The 24,737-nt window shown below is 40.7% G+C and overlaps 1 long non-coding RNA gene across 8 annotated transcripts in view; it reads right to left on the bottom strand.

The window, feature by feature from the left end:
- LOC132025464 (uncharacterized) overlaps positions 1-24,737 on the bottom strand; it is a 214,540-nt gene that overhangs the window by 24,943 nt on the left and 164,860 nt on the right. For 5 of the 8 annotated variants that reach the window (XR_009406584.1, XR_009406586.1, XR_009406582.1 and 2 more), the window contains 2 exons: positions 9,283-9,362; positions 2,243-5,489 (listed from right to left, as the gene is read on the bottom strand). The exons of 1 other annotated variant lie outside the window; for it this stretch is intronic. This is a non-coding gene — a long non-coding RNA (uncharacterized LOC132025464). 2 more of the 8 variants (XR_009406583.1, XR_009406587.1) reach the window with 2 other exon arrangements.

Here is a 24,737-nt window from a genome sequence, read left to right as displayed (position 1 = left end):
GGGGCGTGGTTCCTTGTGATGGTTGAACCCAGGCCAGGGCAGGTGAGGTGTTGAATCTGTTCAGAAATGAGGGAAGGGATCTTAGGTTCAAGTTCCCCTTCAGGTTGTAGCAAGCACGCAGCAGTCAATAAATATTTGTAGAGTAACTTAATAGGACTGTTCTGCTTTTAAAACTTATTGGATCAGTCTGATCCATGAAGAGTACTTCCTTAAACCAACCCTTCTTCTACACTTCTGCTACGGCTGCCCAGTTTATAGATCATCTCGTTCCTTTTCTTCTTTCTACTACCTTATGTCCCCTCCTGTTCCTCCTGACTCTCCCTGAACATAGAAGGGCTTTCTGAATCTCAGAAACCAAAAAACAGAAAGGGGATGAAGCCGGGCCATCCAAGTCGGATACTTTGGGGGAAGTGATAGCAAAAGACTCCAAGCAGAAACACTCTTGGTGATTTTCGCTTGGCTACGTAACCCTTCAGTCTGGATGGGGGCGGGGGGGAGGGGGCATGGCAAAAAAATTCACGAAACCAAAATTCATGAAACAGCCCCATGTCGTTTTACCCGTAGACAAAGTGCCCAAGTGGCTTACAGATGACAGCTTTAAAAAAATAATAAAAAAAATTTTTTTTCTTTAATTGCTATTTGGGTTCTTGTTGAAGCCAGGTTAGGATGTTATGTAATAGAGGAAGAGGCCTACGGGGTCCGCAAGGCCACTGGATGCTCTGCTGCGCTGCACGTATTGTCTTCCCACTCCCCGCCCTGCCGGCGCGGGTGCGCGCGCGCACGTGGCCCTTCCCGGAGCCGCGGCCCCTGCGCCCCTGGAGCCGCGGGCTCCGCGTCCTTGGCCGTGTGCTGGGAATCTGTCAGCCAGATTCTCCTCACCCCTGCGGGGACCGGCAGGAGGAAGTTCAGCCCGGGTCAAGGAGGCTTGTTTTCTCTTCCTCATCAATGGGTTTACTCTATAAACTGATTTGTCCTGCCAAATAAAAGGAAATCCTCATTGTCTTTCACACTCCGGCTTCCCTAACGTAAGCACCGTCTCGGGAGTCGTGGCGAAGTCGCACACTTGTTTCAGACACGCACGTTGAGGGTTTGTTTTTTCCTGGACCGATGATGAGATCAAGGCCTGTGTCTTTGACACGGGTCGTGAGAGTTTCTGGAAGGGTGAGGCGTTTGTCAGGACGGATGGCGGTGGTTTGCAGTTCTCGCGCGCCTTTTCAGTTCTGTTGTGCTCTAAGGAGTTTCACCCTGTTGCCTGAAACCCTCACAGAAAGGCTTTTGTGATAGAACTGTCCGAATGGCTGAGTGGCAGAAAGCCCTACTTCGTGACCTAGACTGTCTAGTAAAATTCAATTCCTCAATTTTTGAGGATATTAAAAATGAACCTTCCTAAAGTTGCAGTAAACCTTCATCTATTTCCTCAGACAACTGGAAGGATACCATATAGTATGTGTAAAAATATTAGCTCTCCAGTGAGCTAGGATTGGAACAATAATGTCTAAAGAAAAACTGGCCGTAAAAATCATAAAGCTTTTCAAAATAATATGGTGGAAATGGCCTGAAAGAACAATGAAATAATCACTTCAGTCCTGTCACTTTGCAGATGAGGGAAGCTGAGGCACTCACATGATGTGATTTGTGGTGGCAAAACTCGTGGGTGGAGAAATGGTACAATAGACGTCTTCTATTCCTCAGTCCAAGGCTAAGCTACAGAAAATTCTAGTCCACTGCACATGCTCCCTTCCCAAACTATACATTTAGGAATACATGTTTCCAGTTAAAATTCCAAACTACTATGAAGATTGAAGGCTATGTCTCCACGAAACATTTCCAAATGGGTTCCTTTTTTTGTTTTGTTTTGTTTTGTTTTGTTTCAGTTTTTGCATTGCATTTGGACTTTATTCTTAAAAAGCTTAGCATAAAAGCAAGTCTTTGGAATCTTTTGAAAGATGGAGATTTCCTTTGTGTCTTAGGCCTTAGAACTTCCTCAGACCTTATTTCATCTTAGCTAGTTTGATTTTCATTTTTTAAACTCCTTTATTTTCATTGAACTAAAAGAGTGTGTTCATCACTTACCTCTTTGCTACTTGAAATCCTTGTCTTATTAAGCCATGAAAGTCCAAATACATTTTGGAGATTTGAAAATAGCAGATATACATCAATTCAATTAGAAAGATGAAAGATTATTAGAGTGAAGACTTTAATTTCTCCAGGCTAACTGCAGTTCTAAAGAATGAATATTAAATGAGAATTAGTAAAAAATTTTAATTCAAATCTATTTAGTATTCTTAAGAAGTTCATCAAAAATAACCACTGACATGTCATTATCTAACAAGTTCAAAGTACTTCCTACGTGGTAAAAGAAGAGACTTCATGTTCTATATAATCACACTGTCATAAGAATTTAAAAAAAAAATCACTTTGATTTGACAGGAAGTGTTTTTCTCCCCCAGGAATTAAAAGGAGGGAAAAACCCAAGGTTGAGAGCAAAAATAATTGTTGTTGTATCAGTATTAAATATTGCTACAAGCAATATTGATTAACACTTCATGTCCAAAGAAAGCAATATCATTGGAATTGCTGTAATGGGCGAATAATTATTTTGCAATATAACCATGTATTTTGCCAAAATACCTCCCTTATGTAACAGAAAAGCGAACAAGTTTGAAAACAGTGACTCATGACCACCTGCTACTTCTAAAAATCCAGGGATATGCATACCTATTATTCAGAGGCTAGTAATGCCCTCTGGATCTCTCTTTTTATTCTCTACCTTTGTCAGCCAACTCACTTTACGGCTATTAAGTCCATAAAGCTTCTGAATCCTCTCCAGCTCATCTCATCACAAAAGTCGACCACCTGACATGCAGGCCTGGTTTTGCGAAAATACATTAATCCCACCCTAAGACCGTGATAACCTGAGTCAACAGTGAACACATTAGTGAAATACAATTGCTGGTTCATGGAGTTATTCCTGTTAGCCACTGAGCATGAGGCATCTTCTAGTTCCCCCATTGTTTAAAGATTCATTCACTTTGTCAGTGAGCTGAATAGACATAAAAGGCAAGGCAATGAAATCACAAGTTGATCTAGCCACTAAAATAACTCCCATTATGTAAAAAAATCTTAATATTAATTCAACTTTTATTTAAAAATCACAATCTAGATAGAGACTTTGAGCTAGAACAAGTAGCAATCTTTAAACTAAAAAGATTCCTGAAATGCTTTATATCAAGCATTTTGATGGACCTTTGGAACAGGCTAGAATCCTTGAAAGAAAATGAAAACCTCTAAACAGGTAAAACAAATTTATAACACCACTACTTCTATCAATGTAAAAATGATCATGCATGCATTCTTTTCCAAAACAAAATTGAACTGAAGACTAGGATAGCTGATCTGGATGAGACCGTGTCTTGCATTGCCCCCTCCCCATTTGATAGAGGGAAAAACTGAGGTCTAGCAAGGTTAGGTGATGTAGTGGCAAACAACGGGTCAGTGGCTAGTATATGAATAAACTGGAAATGGGCAGAAGGTCATGAGTCTCTCTTATCTGCTCTTTCCAGGCAGGAGAGAGTTCACTATCATCCCCGTGCCTCCCATTTGAAGATCCTCTCTTCACATTCCCCTCGTTCCAAATGCCTAATCTGTGCGCTGTACCAACAGAGTCTGAATTTCTCAGTTAACCATTGAGTTTGGAAAATAATCTCTTAAGGCAGTGGGTGATCTTAAATCACACTATGACTAGGTGATGCCTAACAAAAGTGCTCTCTAATCAAACTCGTTTGGGAAATTTGATGATAAAGGTTTCTTTCTGTAAGCTTGTTCAGGTCCTTAATATGTCAATGTGACTCACAAATCTTGGAGTATGTGTATCCCAACCTTATTTGCTATGATTTCTTTTCTTTTTTTAAACACAGCATATGTCACAGACACTGTGATAAAGTGAAACATAATTTGGGAAACACTATGACATAAGCTAATTCTAATGAGCTGAGCTCAGATGTGTCCTTTTCAGAAATTTAGATACTTCTGTTATAATTATGAAGGAAGTGATTACTTTGAAAACTTGCAAATAACACGGTAAAAAGTGAAACTGACCTCTCTGTATACCAGCCAAAGATAAGAAGATATCTGGAGTATTTGCATTTTAGGAGAGGCATTTGGGAGATTGTAAAGGCTTTAAGATGGGAAGAAATCGTAATTTAAGATGGCATTTCATGTACGGTGACTAGATGCCCCACCAGGTAACATCCAGTGCCTTCACATGTGGATCTGCTTCCTTGTAAAGTGGATCCTAATAACAGAGGAGCCATCTACTGAACCCCACTGCCAGGCTGTGCTAAGCCCTGGACAGCATTCACAACAGCCCTTAAGGTAAGCCTTATAGCCTTCAATCTGATGTGCTCTGGGTTTCAGGCCAGGGCTATTAACCTCATTATGGCACTCCTGCCACAGCCCATCCTAATTACCAAAGCTCTCACACTTCTAACATACAGCCTGATTGATTGATTGATTTCCATACCGGAGCTCCGGAAAGTGCCAGGATTGAAGTCAGGATTCTGCCTGTTTTTCAGAACCATTCCCCTCGTCTTATGTGGGAAATACCGAGCATCCTTAGACACTTCGATTTCTGCAGTGGATAACGATGCCACCAGTAAGGCCGGGGCAAGGGGTACAATGGAACTGATTCTAGTTCCAAAGAGGCTCAGCACCGTTCGGTGGCTAACGGCGACCCCACGAGTTCACTGCAGTCATGCCTCTTCTCTGGGTCCTGCACTGCTCCAAGTGTGGTCCGAGGACCCCAGCCATTCCCCGGGCTATTGTAATGAATCTGTGATAAGGGGCTTGTTCCAGAAAGGAAATCAATTACCTCACTAAGCACGCTCGTCTGAGTGCAGTTGACATTTGTTTTCCAGGCAAAAGCTTCTCAATAAAGAAAGCAGGGTGCGGAAGTATACTCTGGTGCAAACTGTCTCTGCAGATGGTCACCAAGAAGTCACAGAGGGGCGTCCTTGTGCCGCACCGCTCCCATGCACTGGGGTAGGCATTATTTCTTCACGAGCTGAGGTCTAGGTGACAAGATAGCAAGAACGTGGACTTTGGAATCACGCCATCTGACCTCCCCATGAGAGTTCTGTTGCTTCCTTGCTATGTATCTCGAGTACATTTATGTAAACTCCTTGAGTCTCTCTCTCTCTCTTTTTTTTTTTTCATTTGTAAAACGGCGGAATTAATTGTTACTTCACAGACTGGTTTTGAAGATTAAATCAGACAATGTTTTTCAAGTCCCTGACAATATATAGATAGTATGGATTTGTTGATGTGTTAATAAACCCCAGTCCCTGTCTGCTTCTGCCACATGGTTTCCGATACATGAGATGATATTTTTCATGGAAATGGGTTTTTTCCATTGCAACTTTGGACAACAGTAAAGCAGAAGGAAAAGGCAATAGTAAATGGTAGGAAGCGATGGTAGGAAGAACATAGACCTTTAAAAAAAAAAAAAGCACAATTGTTAAAATTTACCCAGAATAAAAAATCATTTATTTTTCTTTTTATTTTATGTTTTGTGCCAGGTAGCCTAGAGAAAGAATTTAAGGATTAGGGAGAAATGTTATCCTATCTTTGATGATCTCCAAAAAGATCCAGTGAATAAATACACACACACACACACACACACACACACACACGTCTCTGGTTATCTATATGTATATATAGGTTATATATCTGTATCTATATCTATATTTGTATCTATATCTATTTATCTACTAGTCTCTGTTATCCTATCTTTGATGGTTTCCAAAAAGATCCAGTGAATATATATATTAGTCTGTGGTTAGTCCGAAGAATTATTCCTTTTTGCTTTGCTCCATTTTATTGCCTAAAAGTATCATATTAAATGTATTTAGAAAGGGACGGCAGCTTATGATTTGCCAAAGTTAATCAGTATTCACCACACATTTTAACAAATTTTAAATGGGCTCTAAAAAGAATCAAATAAGCTTCAAGTACACTTGGGTAGCAGAGTTCTGGCTGGATTCTACTAATGGTCTCCTTCTGTAATTGGCATCTTATTAGGCCACGCTTGACTCACACATCTGTCATTGTTAATAAACATGAGGAGAATCTTTGGAAAAGCATGGCAAATTCTTTCCCATTGGAATAGCTATGGTAGGATGTGGCTGAATAAACTTATGGCAAGTTTCCAGATGACCCAGAGTTGGACTTTATGACATGGGCAATTATAGTTAGCCCCGGACAACACCTGTTTGAACTGTGCAGGTCCATTTCACATGTGGATGTATTTTGAGAAATACAGAGAAATTCTGTTTTTAAAGATGTTCTTAATAACATTGTCTATCCTCTAGCTTACTTTATTATAAGAATGTAGTATGTAATACATACAACATGCAAAATATGTGTTGACCAGCTGCTTCTGTTATGTATAAGGCTTCTGGTCAACAGTAGGCCATCAGTGGTGAAGTTTTGGGGATTTATATAAAAGTTATATACAGATTTTTGACTGCATGGGGTCAATAGTGTGCCCTTAACCCCCTGTTGTTCAAGGGTTGACTATAGTATTTTGTTTCATTTACAGCTATTCTTTGCTTGAAAGTTTGCTTAAGTTTCATGATTTCATATTGGACACTACCTCCAGTATATTCTCTGAATTTATGACTGAATGTATTTGTTAACAGAATATTTCTGCTTCCCACGGTATAATTCAATAGAAGTATTAACAGCACAATACATTGTTCATTTTTAGGTACATAATGTCAAAGGAAAGTGTAGTCTAAATAAAAATGAAATAGTAAGTCAAATAGAGAACATGAATTTTTGTCATTTCACTCAGCGAATGCCTGTAATTTTGATCTTTTTAAAAAATTCAATCTAATTCTAAATACATCTATTCAGTACAGTGACAAATAGACAAATTCAATAAGAGTAGACCTTTCTCAATGTGCTTGCAACAATTCTACCTAACGTGTCTCTAGAAATGTTTTCTCAGTCAGTAAAGACGGGATATCATGAATTACATTACCTGACAGAAAAATCTTTTACCTAACATTCCATATAGCTTGAGTGAATCGTTGTTATGGCACATTTCCCTCACTTATTAAAGGGAAGATAAATGAAACTTCTTTCATCTACTCTCCATTCCTCTGTTTTGAGATTTCTCCACAGAGATTTTCAACTCCCCAGCGGCCCACATTACACATAAAAGGCACAGTAGAGAAGTAAGGCAGTCATCCAGCTATCTCAGAGCTGACTGACTTTTGCCTCAATTATCTAAAACTTCAGGAAAATGACGTCTTTTTAAATTACCTAAACAGCTGCCTCAATTTCTCCCACGAACTTTGTGGTAATCTCTATACAGTTCCATAACCTTTAGAATGGAAACCCTCACTTGAGATTGTGTTTTGAAAATAATCTTCATGAGACTGTACTGCTGACTACTTCTTTCCAGTCTTGGATGAAGGAGAGCACTAATCTTCATCCCTCAAGAGCTATGACAATATAAGCATAAAATATTTACCTAGCATTTAGACAGACAGATAAGCACAAATAAAAGTCGTTAGAATGTGCTAAGTCACAACCATGGCCATAACAATAGAAATGTGAGGCAAACAAACTTGTCGGGAGTTTATGGCCATGTTTTCATAGGGGAGGAGGAGCACGGAGAGGATGTACTTCTCTTCATTTATCTTGAGCAAATGTTTGCTTTGGTCTATTTTTGCTTTCTCTCCCACTTCCTACTAAACAAGCCACACTAGAATCAGTCCTGTCAATATTTAAGGGACTCATTTAGCAGCTACATTGTCTCCACTTCCTGTAATCACTGAACACTGATGTGTAGCTGTTTTCCACTTCCAAAATAAGTTTAAAACATAGCTATCCCCATCCTTATGCCCTCTTCCCACAACCAACCTCGACATTTCAAATCAAATATCAATTCACTGGTTCTGGAATCCTGCTGTGTCTGTGTGTCATACTGTGTCCTTTAAAGATGCTGGAGGAAAGATAAAAAATCAATCCATTAATTCAGCCTACTGACCTTCTGAATCAGAACTCTCCAGTGATAAACCCTGGGCATCTACATTTTCTTATACTTCTGATCATTTCCTTTCCTTATTTGGAAGCCTTATTGATAAGATATCGAATATTCTGTGTTGACTCTGACTTTCTTAGCATTTCTTCCCAACGGTCCCTTTTTTTCCTTTCTGTCTTTTTTGCTTTCCTTTTCGGGATAGCCTTCAATTTTATCTTCCAGCTTTTCCAGTAATTTGTATTTTGTTATCATATTTTTAATTTCCTAGATCGCGTTGATATTTTCTTCATTTTTTTCATTGTGCCACTCACTTTCTCTTTTAAATAGATGCGACATTTCTTTTCTCTCCAAGGATGTGAAAATTATAGTTCCTGGGAAGATTTTTTAAATTCTCCTCACATTATCTCCATTTCCTGAGGGTTTTTTTTTTTTTTTCCCACTTTGTTTGTTGTGGGGTCTCTCTTGGATATTAGAAGCTTTCTTTAAATATCTGGCGATCCTTGGTTGTCCATGCATATATAATATTGGGGCATTATAAAGCTGATTGGAAACCAGAGCCAGGAGTTAGTAAGGTGAGCAAAATGCCTGGGACACAAAATGCAAGGGGGAGCACAGATGCTCAGAATTGCACACACGCAATGTCAAGACTGTGCTCATTACGAATGGAAGAAGGGCTTCCTCAGGTTTTCCACTCTGGGCTTTCCCTACTTCACCTTGCTGGAAGCTCTGTGCGCATGAGAGGTCTCGGAGAGATGCAGAGTGTGGGAGAGTTGTAGGGGACTCGATCAGTTGTGTGTCAAGCCCCCCAAATGTCTGTATCTGGAGACTTTTTTTTCCGGGAAAGTTTAGGTTCTCCAGTGAAGGATGCTCAGTCTGTCTAAAGACAAATGAGCCTGACTGGCATTCTGGAGCTGGACGTTGCGGGGACAGGGGTTGAGGTTCATCATTCCGCATGCAGATTTCAGCACTCCCCTGTTTTCAGTTTGGCATTCCCCTCTTCTTCTTGTGGGGTCCCAAGTCCTAAACTTCTCTGGCTTTTCTCCAGGCAACAAACCTCTCCTGAGAGAGTGCAAGATACGTAGTTATCTGACTGTGATGGGTAAGAACAGCAAGCCGGGAGTTCTTAATATTCCTCATCCAGACTTTCCAGCAATCTCGCTTTCATCTTCCAGCCCTTTCTTTCTATGCCATGCTAGACCCTGTAATTCCTGTAATGACTTTTGTGTACTTACCCACACATTCTCCAGACACTTGGGCTCACCTTGCTCCTCCGCGATGAGTCATTTGTCATTGCTCCAACCACCATCTGTCTCTAGGGTCATAAAGATCGCCTCATCTCATCAAAATGGTATGGATGCTTTTCTAACTTATTTTCCTTATTTGGGGTGAATTTTTAGAGCAGGGGGCTGGAAGTGTCTCGGTCCTCTCATTTTCACCTCTTGCTTAAAAAATATACTACTCCCCCAAAAAGTTTTCTCGTACATGTTTACCCAAAAGTTGTTTCCCAAACCAATCACCTTCATGAGCTACTTCTTTTTAGCAATTCAGTGGATCTGAACACAAGTGGATAGATTTTGTAATATATATATATATATATGCATATAGATACAGATATAGATAGATTTTTTTTTTGAGAGGAAGAAAGAGTGCACACACACAGGAGGAAGGGGCAGAGAGACAGAGAGAGAACCTTAAGCAGGTTTCATGCTCAGTGTGGAGCCCAAGTCAGGGCTCTTTCTCATGACCCTGAGATCCTGACCTGAGCCAAAATCAAGAATTGGATGCTTAACCAACTGAGCCACCCAGGCGCCCTGTCACTCGCATACTTGTTACACTTCCAGATGTCTAATCAAACAAGAGTTATAAAGTGTTTAATATTTGACAATAACTATTTGAGTACGTAAGGGTAAAAAAAGTAATTAAGAAAGGTCTCTGGTTTGAATAGATTTGTAGTCACTAGGGGCAAACAAGCATATAAAAAATTAAGGACAAAATAATAGTTAAGGTCTTAGGCAGACCTTAGTAAGGGCTGGACAGAGTTCACAAAGGAGGCAGAGGGAGATCAGGCAGAGCCAGATCAAGATGCGCAAGCTCGTATGTCCTCGGGCCAGTCCCTGGGGGGCTGGAGGAGGGGGATCTTGGGAGATGGTATAGCAGGAGCTAAAAAAACAGGAGTACAAAGAGCTGGACATTTTTAGGAGACTCCTATCCATTCTGTGCAGCCAGATTAGAGGCACAGAACAGTGAAGACAGAAGATGAGGAGCACAGTGAAGGCTCCAGTTCCCCACTCCCACCCTCGTTCTTCCCATTAAATATGCAGAATCTGTTTTCTGAACTCTGAATCTGGGCCAATCTTCTAACATTCACTGCCAAATAAAATTCAGCAGACATGATATTGTGCCAAATCTAAACTTAGGCCTCAAGAAACCTTGCATGTTTCTGCGTGTGCTCTCTCTTGCACCTCTGTCGTCTCCATAAATCATGTCCAGGCTCGCCTGCTGGAGGACAAGGGACACAGGGAGCAGAGCCAAACTGCCCCAGTCATTCCAGTGAAGTACGCCCTAGACCGGCCAAGGCCAGCCAAGATAAAGAAACTGACCCAGCAGACCACTCCAGACAAGAGAGCAATAAATGTTTCCTAAGATGTCTCTGAGATTTCATGTCTGATTGTTACACAGCGTTGTTGTGGCAATGGACAACTCGTCCAGAGAGGTGGTCGTTTGCCAGATGTGAAGGGTCTTGTACAAATGGTTAAATGTTTGTGTATGGAGTTTAAATGTATGTGTATGAAACGGAACCCCTTTGAAGGGTGTTAAGAAGAGAGGAACATGATTTGATTTGTTTTTTGGGAAAGTCACTCTGGCTATAACATGTAGGTTGAGTTCAAAGCAGGATTTCTTGGAGTAGTTCAAGTACGAATGACAAATGCCTGAATGAGGACAACGTCAGTTAGGGTGGTAAGAAGGGGACAAACACCGGACACATCAGAGGAGCAGGTAACATAGCGTACAGTGATGAGTTGGTTGAGGAAGGAGGGGGAAAGGAAAGATCCCGGTATGTTTCCCAGGTTTTGATAACATGAAATGAACTGGAACTAGGTTGTAGGAGGAAATACACTAATTTCAGTTTTACTACATTAGAGTCTCCATAGGACATTCAGGTAGATGTTTGGAAGTCAGCTTTATGGAGGGATCTGGAAGTTAGGACTCAGATGGTTAAGTAGAACTGAATGGTTAAGTAGAACTGCGAAGCTGAATGTAATCAATCACCCAGGGAGAGGGTGTTATTGAGGAGAGAGCCCAGGACAGGGCACTGGGGTGGGCCATGATTAAGCTACTTGCTGAGGATGAAGGACCAGCTGGGGGCTGGCAGAAATAGCCCCCAAATCAGATACCTCAAAGCCAGGACCATTCCAAAAGAGAAGGAGGAATGGTACCTATTCGGTGTGAGTTGTATCTCTCCCATAAACAGTTTCAGAAAATCATCATGATTTTAGAACCAGAGGGAGGTTAAAAAACCAAGAACTCACACTGCAGTGACATCTACCAAGTCACGTTTTCAAACTAAACAAGTAATTTTATAGGAGTTGGGCCCTGCCAATCTGACAGCAAAATGAAAAGTTATTATTTCTGAAAATATTTTTTAAAACATTATCTCAAGAACTGTAGCATCACTGAGTGCCATCACATTTAAGAGGGAAAAGAAGGAAAGTTATTTTTAACATCCATGGTAAACTCTTCTAATTCCAGGTAGCTTCCCTAGAGACCACTAGAATAGATGTACAGGGAACATAAAGGTCATCTCTGTGTAGTGCAAGGCACGCTGGTCGCCTGATTATTTATAACTTGTCATTCACATCAGCTGATTGAAAAACAAGCCAGGAAGCATTTAGGCCAAATGCGTAGGGACTTCAAGGAGCCTGCATTTTTTTGCTATTCTGGTATACTATGTCCATTTGAATCTTGCCCTTCTGCAGGACAGAGAATGACCAGAGATTAGCTAGTCTACTGTGTTAGGGTTGTTTTGCTTCGTGTTTACTCCTGAAAACCTTACTTCATGAGCTTCCCCTTGTGAAAGAACACTCCCAGGATATAAGGAACTCTGTCCTTGTACTTAGAAGTCAGTCAAACTGGAGATTTCTTGAATGGTGCCCCGAGTCCCACCATTGTCACTGCCTTCTAGCTGTGCAATTATCAACACAGTAAGTGTTAGGAGACTGTGGAGTCTCAGTCCACTAGGTTCATCTCAGGTCTCCTACCTAAGGAAGTTTCTTCAAGGAGAACATAGTGGCTGCTCTCACCACCGGAGGGGGCCATTTCATCAATTTCAGCCCTGAATAGAATTGAGCAGAACAGTTTTTGGTAAGAGCAGGCTTCCCACCTAGTGGTGGAAAGGGTTTGCTCACCAGTTTCAGATGAAAAGAGTGAGGATGCTGTGTTGTTTGGGGTTTGGATCCAGAGTGCCTCAAAACCTGATCAGCCCTGTGAGTCCTAGAAGAGTTCCGGTGGGAGCAGGGGGCAGGCGGAGAGTGATTCTACGTTAAATTACTGACATCGTTTCACCAGGACACATCCTTGGAAATATTGGTGGTTAAACACAGGAGCTTTTTAGGAAAAAAAAAAAAATCCTGACTATTTCTGTGACCCAGAACAAAAGCCTAACTCAACAGGAATTTCTTGAGCCCCATAACTAGAGGCCCAGAGGAATGCTCCCTTTGGAAATAGCTGACTTCAGATTTTAAATGTCTTGAGGATGCCGTTGCTCCGTCTCCTTCTCTTGGTTCTGCTTTCCTACATGTTGACTTCACTCTTAGGTAGGTCTTCTTCTCATGGGAGCCACTTGGTCTGGTCAGCCTTAGATTGCAATGGCTCTCACACCCAAGGAGAAAAATGAGAATACATCTTTTCCAAACACTCCAACAAAAATCTAGACCCTGGCGTGGCTCAGTCCATTTTGGGATATGTGCCCACCAGTGGATTCATCCAGACCATAGCTACCACCACTGCAAATCCTACAGGGAAAGGGCAGTGGTGTGGATGCATAGAATGGACTGTGTGGAGGTAAAGTGAAGAAGGGCTGGTTCCCCCAAACACACACACGCGCGCACACACACACACACACACACACACACACACGAAAAGAGACGTATTACTTCTGAAGAGGGAAGGGATGTTAGACATGTAGAAATGCTTTGTGTCTCTTACAACTTATAAAGCACTTACCACAGAGCTTTGAATATAAAAAGAACTTTAAAAATAGTATCAGGGGCGCCTGGGTGGCTCAGTGGTTTAAAGCCTCTGCCTTCGGCTCAGGTCATGATCTCAAGGTCCTGGGATCGAACCCCGCATTGGGCTCCCTGCTCAGCCAGGAGCCTACTTCCTCCTCTCTTTCTGCTTGTCAAATAAATAAATAAAATCTTTTCAAAAATTGTCTAAAAATAATATCTAAAAGAAAGCATAGGAGTAAGAATAATGATCATGATGATATTTTTGAGACCCAAAGACTCAAGCCCACCCTAACTCTCCCTGGTCTTTGGTCTATCTCATGGCATTTAAAAAAAATTATTTTTATTACCATATAATGTATTATTTGCCCCAGGGTTACAAGTCTGTGAATCATCAGGCTTACACACTTCACAGCACTCCCCATAGCACATACCCTCCCCAATGTCCATAACCCCACCACCCTATCCCTACTCCCCAACCCTCAGCAACCATCAGTTTGTTTCGTGAGATTATGAGTCTCTTATGGTTTGTCTCCCTCCTGATCCCATCTTGTTTCATTTTTCCTTCCCTCCCCCCACAACCCCCACCCTGCCTCTCAAATTCCTCATATCAGAAAGATCACAAGATAATTGTCTTTCTCTGATTGACTTATTTCCACTCAGCATAATACCCTCTAGTTCCATCCATGTCATTGCAAATGGCAAGATTTCATTTCTTTTGATGGCTGCATAGTATTCCATTGTATATATATACACCACATCTTCTTTATTACCTCATGGCATTTTGTTGGCTGTGTAAAATTGTTGGAAAAACTAGCAAACTCTTATTTTTACTTTGTAGAATTTTTGCTTATAACACAATTGTATTGTTCCCTGCTTGCTTCTTACGGTTTACCTCCTTTTTCACATCCACCCTCTTGAAGTTAATGTTTGGTGATTCTGAACTATTCATGCAACTTTTGGGACATACCATACTTTCTCTTCTCTTTGCAGATACCTCTCCTTGAACATGAAATAGGACTTGACACTCTGCCCTGCTCTCCCTATTCCATTCTTCACCTGACTATCTCCCACTCATCCTACTCCCTTAGATGTTGTCTTCTCCAATGAACCTTCTATGACCCTAAAAGTTAGAACAGGTGCCCCCTGTCATTTTCCAGAGCCTCTTCAACAGTCCAGGGATGCATTTTCTGCATGAATATCATCAGTGCAAAATCTTCAACAAGGCTTTGATCTACTTAGCAATTCAAAAATAACTCACAGGAAAAAAATTAAAGAGCAATTTAATCCTAAATGACACTGTACTCACTAAAAGTACAAGTGGAGTTCAGTAAAAAGGGAAACTCAGAAAGGTGTCAGGGAATGGTGTGTTTTATTCATCACAATGTACTTAAGCTCTGTGCTCAGAACTTAGAACAGATAGAATACCAGATGTCTGTACCTAGACAAACAGAATAATTTGGAGGAATGCCTTGAGGGATGGAGGGAGAAATCGAGGAGAGGGGAGAACTGACAGAATACAAGTATGGGCTGTATTTGAACACACAGGACTGAGCAGATTATTATTAGATCAAGTTTGGATCTCTTATAAACCCATATGAAGAACGCAGTCGTTGATTTAAGGCAGACTTAAAGCAGAAGTACCTTTAAAATGAGGGGAGAGGGGCACCTGCATGACTCAGTTGGTTAAGCATCTACCTTCAGCTCAGGTCATGATCCCAGGGTTCTGGGATCGAGTCCTACATTGGGTTCCTTGCTCAGCCGGGAACCTGCTTCTCCCTCTGCCTGCCACTCCCCCTGCTCGTGCACTTGCATGTGCTCTCTCTCTCTCTCTTTCTGACAACAAAATAAATAAAATTTAAAAAATTAAAAATTAAAAAAGAATGAGATGGGGCCGGGGGAAGAAACAGGAAGAGACATGAAGGTTTGGAGCAGTGAGAGTGAGGGAAGTAAGAATGAATTACAGGCACTGAGAGTTTTATAGTTTTCTGCTCTCACTTCTAGAATGTCTAAAAACAGATATACCCCACCAAAGTCTGTGACTGTCTGCAATGGGTTTTGTTTTAAAGAAGTATTGCTTTTAATCAACTCAAACATTTTAAACTTTGATCAGAGACTGAGAAATCCTGTAGCTCTTATCCCAAACAGCATCTCTCACACAAACCTGCAATGTATTTCCAATGAAACAGAAAACAGCGCATTAATGCCATGAACCTTAATAGTCTGAAGTGATCTGTTGTTTATCAAACCACTGGTCTGTGTACATGGGTCGTAATGAAATAATCACTCCACAGGAACTTAATACGCTCTGGGAACGATCCCCGAGTGTTGTACCCAGGGAACCTAATAAAGAAACTTGAAGCAACTATGTAAGAGGAACAGGAAAACAACCCAGGCTGTTATCTTTTATTGAGTCTATTTTCTCATAGAGAATCCTGAGAAAACAAAAGGCATCTTGTTTGAAGTGTTTTTGCCTTCTCTTTGAAGTACTTACAAATTAAACACTGTCAGAGACTATTTCTTCCTTCATATCTGAAATATTTACTAATTCTGTAATTAGATAATTTTGTCTTTAAAAAATACTTAATTTGGGGCACCTGGGTGGCTCAGTGGGTTAAAGCCTCTACCTTAGGCTCAGGTCACGATCCCGGGGTCCTGGGATGGAGCCCCCGCGTTGGGCTCTCTGCTCAGCGGGGAGTCTGCTTCTCCCTCTCTCTCTGCCTACCTCTCTGCCTACTTGTGATCTCTTTCAAATAAATAAATAAAATCTTTTAAAAAATACTTAATTTACTTAATCAGCATATACTTGTACCTGGAGTTAAGCACTGCTCAGGAAATGAGAGACCTAAAATTGCACCAGCATCATCTAGGAACTGGTTGGAAGTGCAGATTCTCAGGCTGTACCCCAGACCTGAGGAATCAAAATCTGCATTTTAGCAAGAGGCCCAGGTGATCTGTGTGTGCGTGAAAGTTTGAGAGGCAAGTGATGGCTGTACATTGCAATCCCATGGGCTTGTTTGGGTTTTTAATGCTGTTGCCTAGATCCTAGTCCAAGAAATTTCTATTTGATCTGCATAGGATGCATCTTGAGCTTTGGGATTTTCTCAAAGATCTCCAGGTGATTCTAATATGCAACAGAGTTTAAAAATCACTGCACTGGGGGTAGGGGAAAGTTGACCTTTAGTGCAGCCTGGGGGGTCTGCTAAAATGCAGAGTTTCCTTCTTCAGGTGAATCCTGTGAATATGCACTTTAACCTGTTGCCAGGTGATGTTGGTGCAGTTTTATTTCTTTTGTATCTTCCTCCACAATATCTAGCTCCAGGCATAAGTAAATACTAATTCAATAATGTTTCAAGAACCCACTTTTTTTTTACTCTCAATATAGAGATCATTTATTTTATGGCTATTTTTCATATATGTGTTTTTAAAAAAGTAATGGCAGTACCAACTCAAAGCCCTAAGGAATAAGAAGGAAAACTCATGTTGACTCAATTGTTAGCATCCTGTTATGGGTTAAATTGGGTCCCACCCACCCTGCCCCAGCCAGCCCACCCCCACCAAAAGACATGGTGAGGTCCTAACCTCCAGAACCTCAGAAATTATTTGAAAAGAGATGTCATTGCAGACATTGTTAGTTATGTTTAAAATGAGGTCTTCCTGGAGTAGGATGGGCTCTTAATCCAGAATGACTGGTGTCCTTACAGGAAGAGGAGAAGAGACACAGAATGGACACGCACAGGTCCATGTGACAATGGAGGCAAAGATTGCAGGGATGGATCTACAAGCCCAGGAATGCCAAGGACTGCCAGCAACACCAGTTGCTAGGAAGAGGCAAGCAAATGCTCTTCTCTAGAACCTTCTGAGGGAGCATGGTCTTGGTGACACATTGATTTCAAGCCTCTAGCCTCCCGAACTATGAGAATACCTGTTGTTTTTAAGCCTCTGGTTTGTAGTTATTTGTGAAAGCAGCCCTAGGAAGCTGATACGCATCCTCTTCCTTAGTGCTCACTGCACAGGCTAGGATGATTTTGTTGTGTGTTGTGTTGTTTTGTGGGTGGTTTTTTTTTTTTTTTTTTTGGTTTGGTTTGTTTGTTTTGGTATCCAGGACATACAGGATACTGCCTATTTATAAAAACTAAACTGATCTGCCAACGGCTACTTCAAATTTGGCTCATCCTATGCCATGATAGATACCAAGGAAAGGAATTATAAAATAAGAGAAGATGCAAGTGAATGGAAAGAGATCTACTGAAAATAAAAAAATGGAGAGACCGAGAAATCAAGGGAAGAAAGAAACATATACAGACTTAGAGTTTATTATGAATAATCTTATCTTTGAGGAAAACACACAAGTTCTCAGAAGTGAGATTATTCCTTAACGAAAATACATCTCTTTGTGAGCCTATTGATGTACATTTAAAAACAAGCCACATCTACGGGATTTCAAAGAAGTCCTGTCAATGTTCATGAATCTGTATGAAGGGAGCCTCAGTGAAATTCTTTTCCATCGACATTGACGTAAGAATCATAAAGGGTTTCGCAAGCTGTCAAAACATTCAGGAAATGGTACCTCTTATCGTCAGAAGACAGAAGAGCGAGCACTGAGCATCATTACTTTAAGGAGCTCCCCTGTGGCCCCCACTTTATTTATTACAAAATTATTATGTTTATCATTTCAGCTAAATGTCATTTTAAGCCCAGCTCAGGAGAAAACATTATGGAATTGGGGGCGCCTGGGTAGCTCAGTGGGTTAAACCTCTGCCTTCGGCTAAGGTCATGATCTCGGGTCCTGGGATCGAGCCCCACGTTGGGCTCTCTGCCCAGCAGGGAGCCTGCTTCCCCCTCTCTCTCTGCCTGCCTCTTTGCCTACCTATAATCTCTCTGTCAAATAAATAAGTAAAATCTTAAAAAAAGAAAGAAAGAAAGAAAGAAAATACAGAACTGGTTAAATAAAAATAATGGTAGCAACAGCAGCAAATACTGCATAAGACAGGAAGCCCTGGAGCTGTGGTGGTCAAGCCCACAGCACAGGGCTCTGGAGAGTGGCGCCTGCTGGGAGAGAAAGCTTTTATAGGCCAGGGCGGGTCGGAGGGCAGTGGCACTGAGAGCAAACTTCCCTTCACAATTTTCCCATGGGTCGGTCTGAAGTAAACAAAATGTTTTTTCTTTTCAATGTATTAAAAACATGTCTGATCTTACTTCTAAATTGTTCCTAATTTAAGTATGTCTGGGCAAAGACCACAACTGATGAAAGCTTTATTACGCATATAGTTTTGTACAGAAAAAAAGGAAATAAAAGTTGCTTTTAACCTTTATTATTGAAGTTCATAACGAGAATTAACGAAGTCCAAATTTATAGGATTTTTAAACCATGTTAAATTCAGTGGAAGTCAGTATTCTGGCTTTGTAAATGTTCATTGAACAAGAAGAAAAAAAATAGTGAAGTTTATTCTACTGGAGACAAAAATGAGTTTATTTCCAGTAAGGATACAACATAATCTGTCCCTCTTAGTTTTGTTTTCTTTTTGTTAGAAAAACTTCTAAACTACCACCAAGCAGACAAATAACTAAATAATTTACTTTAACCCATTAAATTATTCTAGAATTATTTAATTTCCTGGGGAGCAGGAAGAATATAGTTTATTTACAAGATTAGAGACAAATTTCTTGAGACATTTGCTCATACCAGTATGCTATAAACCAAGGGTTTGTGCCCTCACCCCCAAATCATACGTTAAGTCCTAACCCCTGATGCAATGACATTGTCATTAGAGGGCCTTTGAGAAATGATGAGGTTATGAGGATGGAGCATTTGCGAATGAGATCAGTGCCCTTATGAAAGAGACCCCGAGAGAGCTCCTGGGCCCCTTCTGCCTCGTGAGGCTACAAGATGAAGAAAAGATGCTGTCTGTGAACTTGGAAGTGGCCCTCACCAGACGCGGAATCTGCAGTCACCTTGATCTTGAACTTCTTAGATTTCAGAAGTGTGGGAAATAAGTGTTTGTTATATAAGCCATCCAGTCTTTGGTATTCTGTTTTTATAGCAGCCCACTGTGTTACTAGGTTCATCCTATTTTATTATAGTTTATATCTGTACAGCTTTGATAACCTGTGAAATCCTGAAAGATAGAGGTTACCAAAGTCATGGTTTTATGCTCAGGACCCTCTAGTGGCTCTACAGATTTTGTGGAGTGAACTAGTATAAAAGCGTGGAGTGGTCTTTAATGTGCTCTGACACACTGTAACACAGGATGCCTGGTACAGCGGTTGTTTGTCAATGTTTCAGACTCCAATCATCTAAACCCTTTCTGTATTTAAAGAACGTCCCTTTGTCTTAAGCTAGATACTAACCCAGACCCCTGGTAACTTCAGTTTCCCCACTCACATTTCAGATTAGGACACATTTCAGATTAGGACAAGCAGAGACCCTGGTGGTTCTAGCACACTGATGGCAGAGAGAGGCCAGAATGGAACACAGTTTTCCAAGGAAAGTGGTACCACCAGCCTCAGATACCCCATAGAGTCCAGATACCACCTCACAGGCCTGGCCTGGGAAACATGACGATGTCTGCTGCCCAGTGTCACCTGCTCCCAACCCCTTTCTGGTCCTGATTCTCCAGCCCTTCTGAAGGTGTTGTGAGCTAAACAATATCTTCTAAAGAAATCTTTTTTCTGCCTAAATCGTCCAAAGTTCACTTCTGTGCCCATAACTAAAAAGCCTGCTGGGGAAAAAAAAAAAAAAAAAGCCTGCGGAGTCCAAGTGGGGTTCACCACTAATTAGCAGGCTGACAGTCTCACCTAAATACTGTGGGATTAATTAGGTAATGTATTCATAAACATGACCATTTTTTTGGCTGTGTGTCCAAACTCTCTTCCTGTTTTAAAATTCATTAGGGCAGTTTCAGTGAGGCATTAAACATTATGTTAATGTAATACTTATATTTCTCATTTGATGTGTGTATGTGTGCGTGTGTGTGTGTTTACAAGAGACATATATGTGTACCTTTTAGAAAGGTGGGTCAGACATCACAGTTTTTCCACTGTGACTTGCGTCTTTTAAAGATTTTATTTATTTATTTGACAGAGAGAAATCACAAGTAGATGGAGAGGCAGGCAGAGAGAGAGAGGGAGGGAAGCAGGCTCCCTGCCGAGCAGAGAGCCCGATGCGGGACTCGATCCCAGGACCCTGAGATCATGACCTGAGCCGAAGGCAGCGGCTTAACCCACTGAGCCACCCAGGCGCCCGTGACTTGCGTCTTTTAAGAACTCTGGTCAGCAGGGGAGTTCTGGATTTCTGGCAATATAAATAATATTAGAACCAAAGCTGAGAATTTCACAAGCTCCACTGCCCGTGAGCTAATTGTATCTCATATACCACTGAGCAGAGAAAGAAAAGATGTTCTTTGACCCAACCTAATCATGATCTGTAAAGCTATTTGATAAAGTGCCCTCTTGTGAGTTAAGGATGCTTAGTGTGTTCCCTTATTATTCGTGACTGTCACGTGAATCAGAAGTCATTCTTGTCCAAGAAAGAAAGACCCAGACAATTTAGCTGCATGGTTGCTGGGCTGCTTTTTAAAAGCAGTTTTGTGAAAGGAAAATTCAAAGAAAGCCAAATTACACAGGGCTGGTTACCTGCCATCAAGCTGGCTGTGGTTATCCTGTTTCTCTGGTCTTTACTACTGACAAAGAGCTCATGTACCTTGGCACTTATCAGAAAAAGGCACTAATTTTCTTTTCACTTACACATAAGCTATCTCTTCCAGATGAGATTTAAAGAGAAGATTAGCATGAAATCCTTGCCCTTTCTTCTATTTCTATAATCTAGAAACCATTCAGTGGATCTGATAAGAGCAGTTTCTTTGCAGTTTGACATTGAGAGGATGACTTTGAAGGGTTATTATGAGGATCAAACTGTTCTCCAAGTTTCTTGAGGAGGGACTTATATACTGTGACCTGTAATGAATTCAAAGAAGCTTCAAAAAGCTTCAGAATCTGCCCATTCTAAGTAGCATATTTTTCTGAACCTTTTTGTTTGTAGACAAGAATATTGTTGATTTTAAAAATGCAGTCTTCCCTTTTCTTGTCACTTTTATTCTAAAAAAGAGTTAGGAGAAAGTTTGTAAAATAAAAAAATGCTTCTCTATTAGGATCCTCATCCCCAGGCTCCAAAGAAGAGGATGCCCAGATGTACATGACAATCAGTGACCACCTAATTGACATCCAACAATGCCACAGCTATTTTATTTCAGCAAGTCGTTCTTATAGCCAGACATAAATCTGCAGCTCCAGACTAGCTTTATGATATGAAGAATAAACTTTACACCTAGGATCTAAAGTCTTTTCATGTCTGGAGTTCAAGCCATAAATACCTCTGGGAAGAAGAACTTGGCAGTTCACCCCCTCCAGAGCCTCTGGGAGTAGCGTCGGAGAGACAGAAATGAGAGGCACATAAGGGGTGGAGATTAGGCTGCCTGCCATTCCCTGTCTCTTCTGGTACTCAGTATCCAATAGTTTTTTAAACCAACGCTTTGTCTACCTGAGCAAATCTAACAAAGATTTTTTTAAAAGGCAAGAATGAATTATGTGAGAGTGACTTTTCTTTATTATTTTTCTTTATTATTTTCGTTATTCCCAGACTGGGGTACAGAAAATGCACAATAGACAGGACTCAAAAATCAAACAGAAGAAGATAGGTATAAAAGAAATAATCTTGGACCTAGGAGACTTATTTATAAACAAGCAGGAATCTGTGAAATTATTAGATACTTGAATACTTGAGCCAATAATTCTTTGACTAAATTTACCATTGGAGGGGTTCAAAATGAGCCTCCCCAAATGTGCCACTTTGGCACGTGGATTACTTTGCCGAAGTCAATCAAGACCCCAAAACTCAGGAAGAGTTCTTCACCTTCCCCTTAACTGCCTAACAGACTTTAGAAGAGTCTGGTCCAGGAAGAGAACTACTAACAGAGATAACTACAGAGTGTAAGCTAAGTGTGGTAAGCTGGGGGAAATCTTGGCAGGGCCTGGAGATCAAATTCTGTGTCCCATTGTCTCTGCAAGGCATGGCAAACATTTGTTTACCAAACATTTGCTCTTGCTATTTTCGTATTAACTGTCTTTCTTCCCTTTGAAGTTTCAGACCTCTACCTCCTTCTCCTTAGCTTAGGACAGCATATACACCTCAACTGCCTGATTGCCTATGGATGTCATATTCTTATGGGGCTCCCACATGTATGGAATTAAATGTGTTTTTCTCCTGTTAATCTTATATCAATTTCCCAGCCTAAGAATCTAAAGGGCAGAGAAAAATTTTCTCCTTCTCTACAGTATTTATCTGGATAGAAGCCATACCAGCCTTCCTACGATTCTACAGTAATAATTACATGTCTCTCATACATGTCATCGTCCCTGCTCTTAGGCTGTGCTCTCTGCATTGTTGCTCATGATTTTCTACTCTATTGATGATCTAACTAGACATTTCTTCGGAACACAGGTAAGCCGTTGTTAAATGAATAGCCAAGTTTAGTAGTTTAGTCCCTGGGTATGGAAAAATACCTGGTTCTATTTTATAAGCACCAATTTGTGATGTTAGAATCATCTTCATCAACAATCATTTGTTGAACAACATCTAGCCTCAAAATGCAGAGGAAAAAAATGTGGGTTTGGGGTCAAACACACTTGGGTTTGACTCCCAGTCTCACCATTAACTTATCTCTGTCACTCTATCTCTCTGTCTGTACAATGTGCAGTAGGCAGTCTCTAAGATAGCCACCAGTGATGACTTCTAGTATTCATACCCTTGGGTAGTCTCCTCCCTTCATGGGTTGGTTGGACCTAGTGTATTGGTTCTAATGAATAAATTATCGAATATGGCAGAAGTCATGATATGTCACTTACAAGATTAGGTTATGGACAATAACTCCCATATTCATTCTCTTTCTTTCTCTTTCTCTCTCTCCCTCTCTTCCCTTCTATGACCAATAGCCAGTAAGGATCTGAGGCCTACTAATAGCCATGTGAGGTGGAAGCACAATTTACTGGAAGTTTGGAAATGTACCTTTCCCTGGATGATCTGTGAGATGACTGCATTGTTGGCCAACACCTTGAGTCCAGCATGTGAGAGACACTGAAACAGAGGAACCAACTAAGCCATGCCTGCATATCTGACACACATAAGCCATGAGTTAAATGAAGTGTGTTGTTTTTAATCTACTAAGTTTTGGGGGTCTTTGTTACACAGCAGTAGGTAACTACTACAAATAGAAACAATAACACCTCCATTCCAAAATTACCGTGAGGGTTGAGGTGGTGTATGCTTTGTGTTTGTTACATAGCTTCTCCTTAATAAATGGCACCTCTATGCCTCCTTTAGATGGGAAGCTGTTCTTTCTAAGTTCTGTGGTGCAACACGGGTTAAAGGAAAAGGTGGTTCTCTTAACCTCAAATTAAAAGGAATTTGAAAAGAAGAGAATTGAATTGTGTGGATGTTAGTAGAAAGACCAACTGGTAGGTCTTTGTAAAGTATAGACTTGAATGAGGCAATAAAGGAAAATACAGAATTAGGTAACAAGGTGACATGGAGGATGAAAATGTCTAATATGGACTAGGATTTAAAGCCTTAAGAGTAAGAGCCTCAATTCCCTTCACTGACTTGACCACCCTTCAGGGCACAGTCATTTCCAAATTTTTAATGCAACACTTGAGAATATTAATGATAAAAGAGTTAATAATGTTTTATTTGGGTAATAAAAATTTAAATTTGTAAAAGTGAAACTGAAAAAGAAATAGTAAAAGTATAAAGATGGTTCTCCAAAGACAAAGGGTAGCACTGGGGAAAAGCCCCTGAATTCAGAATTAGAAGCTTTGGTTCTGGGATTTGGCTTGTTTTCTTTCTTTCAAAAAATGTGTATCAAGTGCCTACTTATGTCAAACCCTTTTCGCCAACTCTTTAGTTGGATGGATATAGTTGCAGATAAAACAGATATAATCATTGCCTTCTTGGTGCTAAAAGAACATGAAAAAAAATGTATTTAATTGCAATTATAAGAAGTACCATAAAGAAAAGAACAAGGTATAATTTTAAAACGCAGGAGGGATGTATACTGAATTGGAGAATTTAGGGAAAGTGCTCTCGAGGAAGGGGCATTGAAACTGAAGGTTGTGCATGAGTTATCTGGGTAACTAAGTAACAAAGAGCTGGGGGAGAATATTTCAATCAGAGAAAACAGCAGGGGGAAGGCTTTAAAGCAGGAACAAGCTTGACATGTCTGAGCAACAGAGAGGTTCATGGGGTTAGAACAGGGCAGGCAAAAGGAGGGTGAGCGTTAGAGATATAAACAGGCCCAGATTGCACAGAGACTTGTGGGCATGTTAGGAAGTAAGTTATCGAGGCAGTAAAAGATTCTAAGTACAATGACGACATTTATTTTATGAATGCTCAGAAATAGGATCAAAGT

Source organism: Mustela nigripes, chromosome 10 (assembly GCF_022355385.1).
Source record: "Mustela nigripes isolate SB6536 chromosome 10, MUSNIG.SB6536, whole genome shotgun sequence".
Classification (NCBI taxonomy): Eukaryota; Metazoa; Chordata; class Mammalia; order Carnivora; family Mustelidae; genus Mustela; species Mustela nigripes.
The sequence above is the reverse complement of the archived record's forward strand: the minus strand, read 5'-3'. Positions and strand labels throughout refer to the sequence as shown.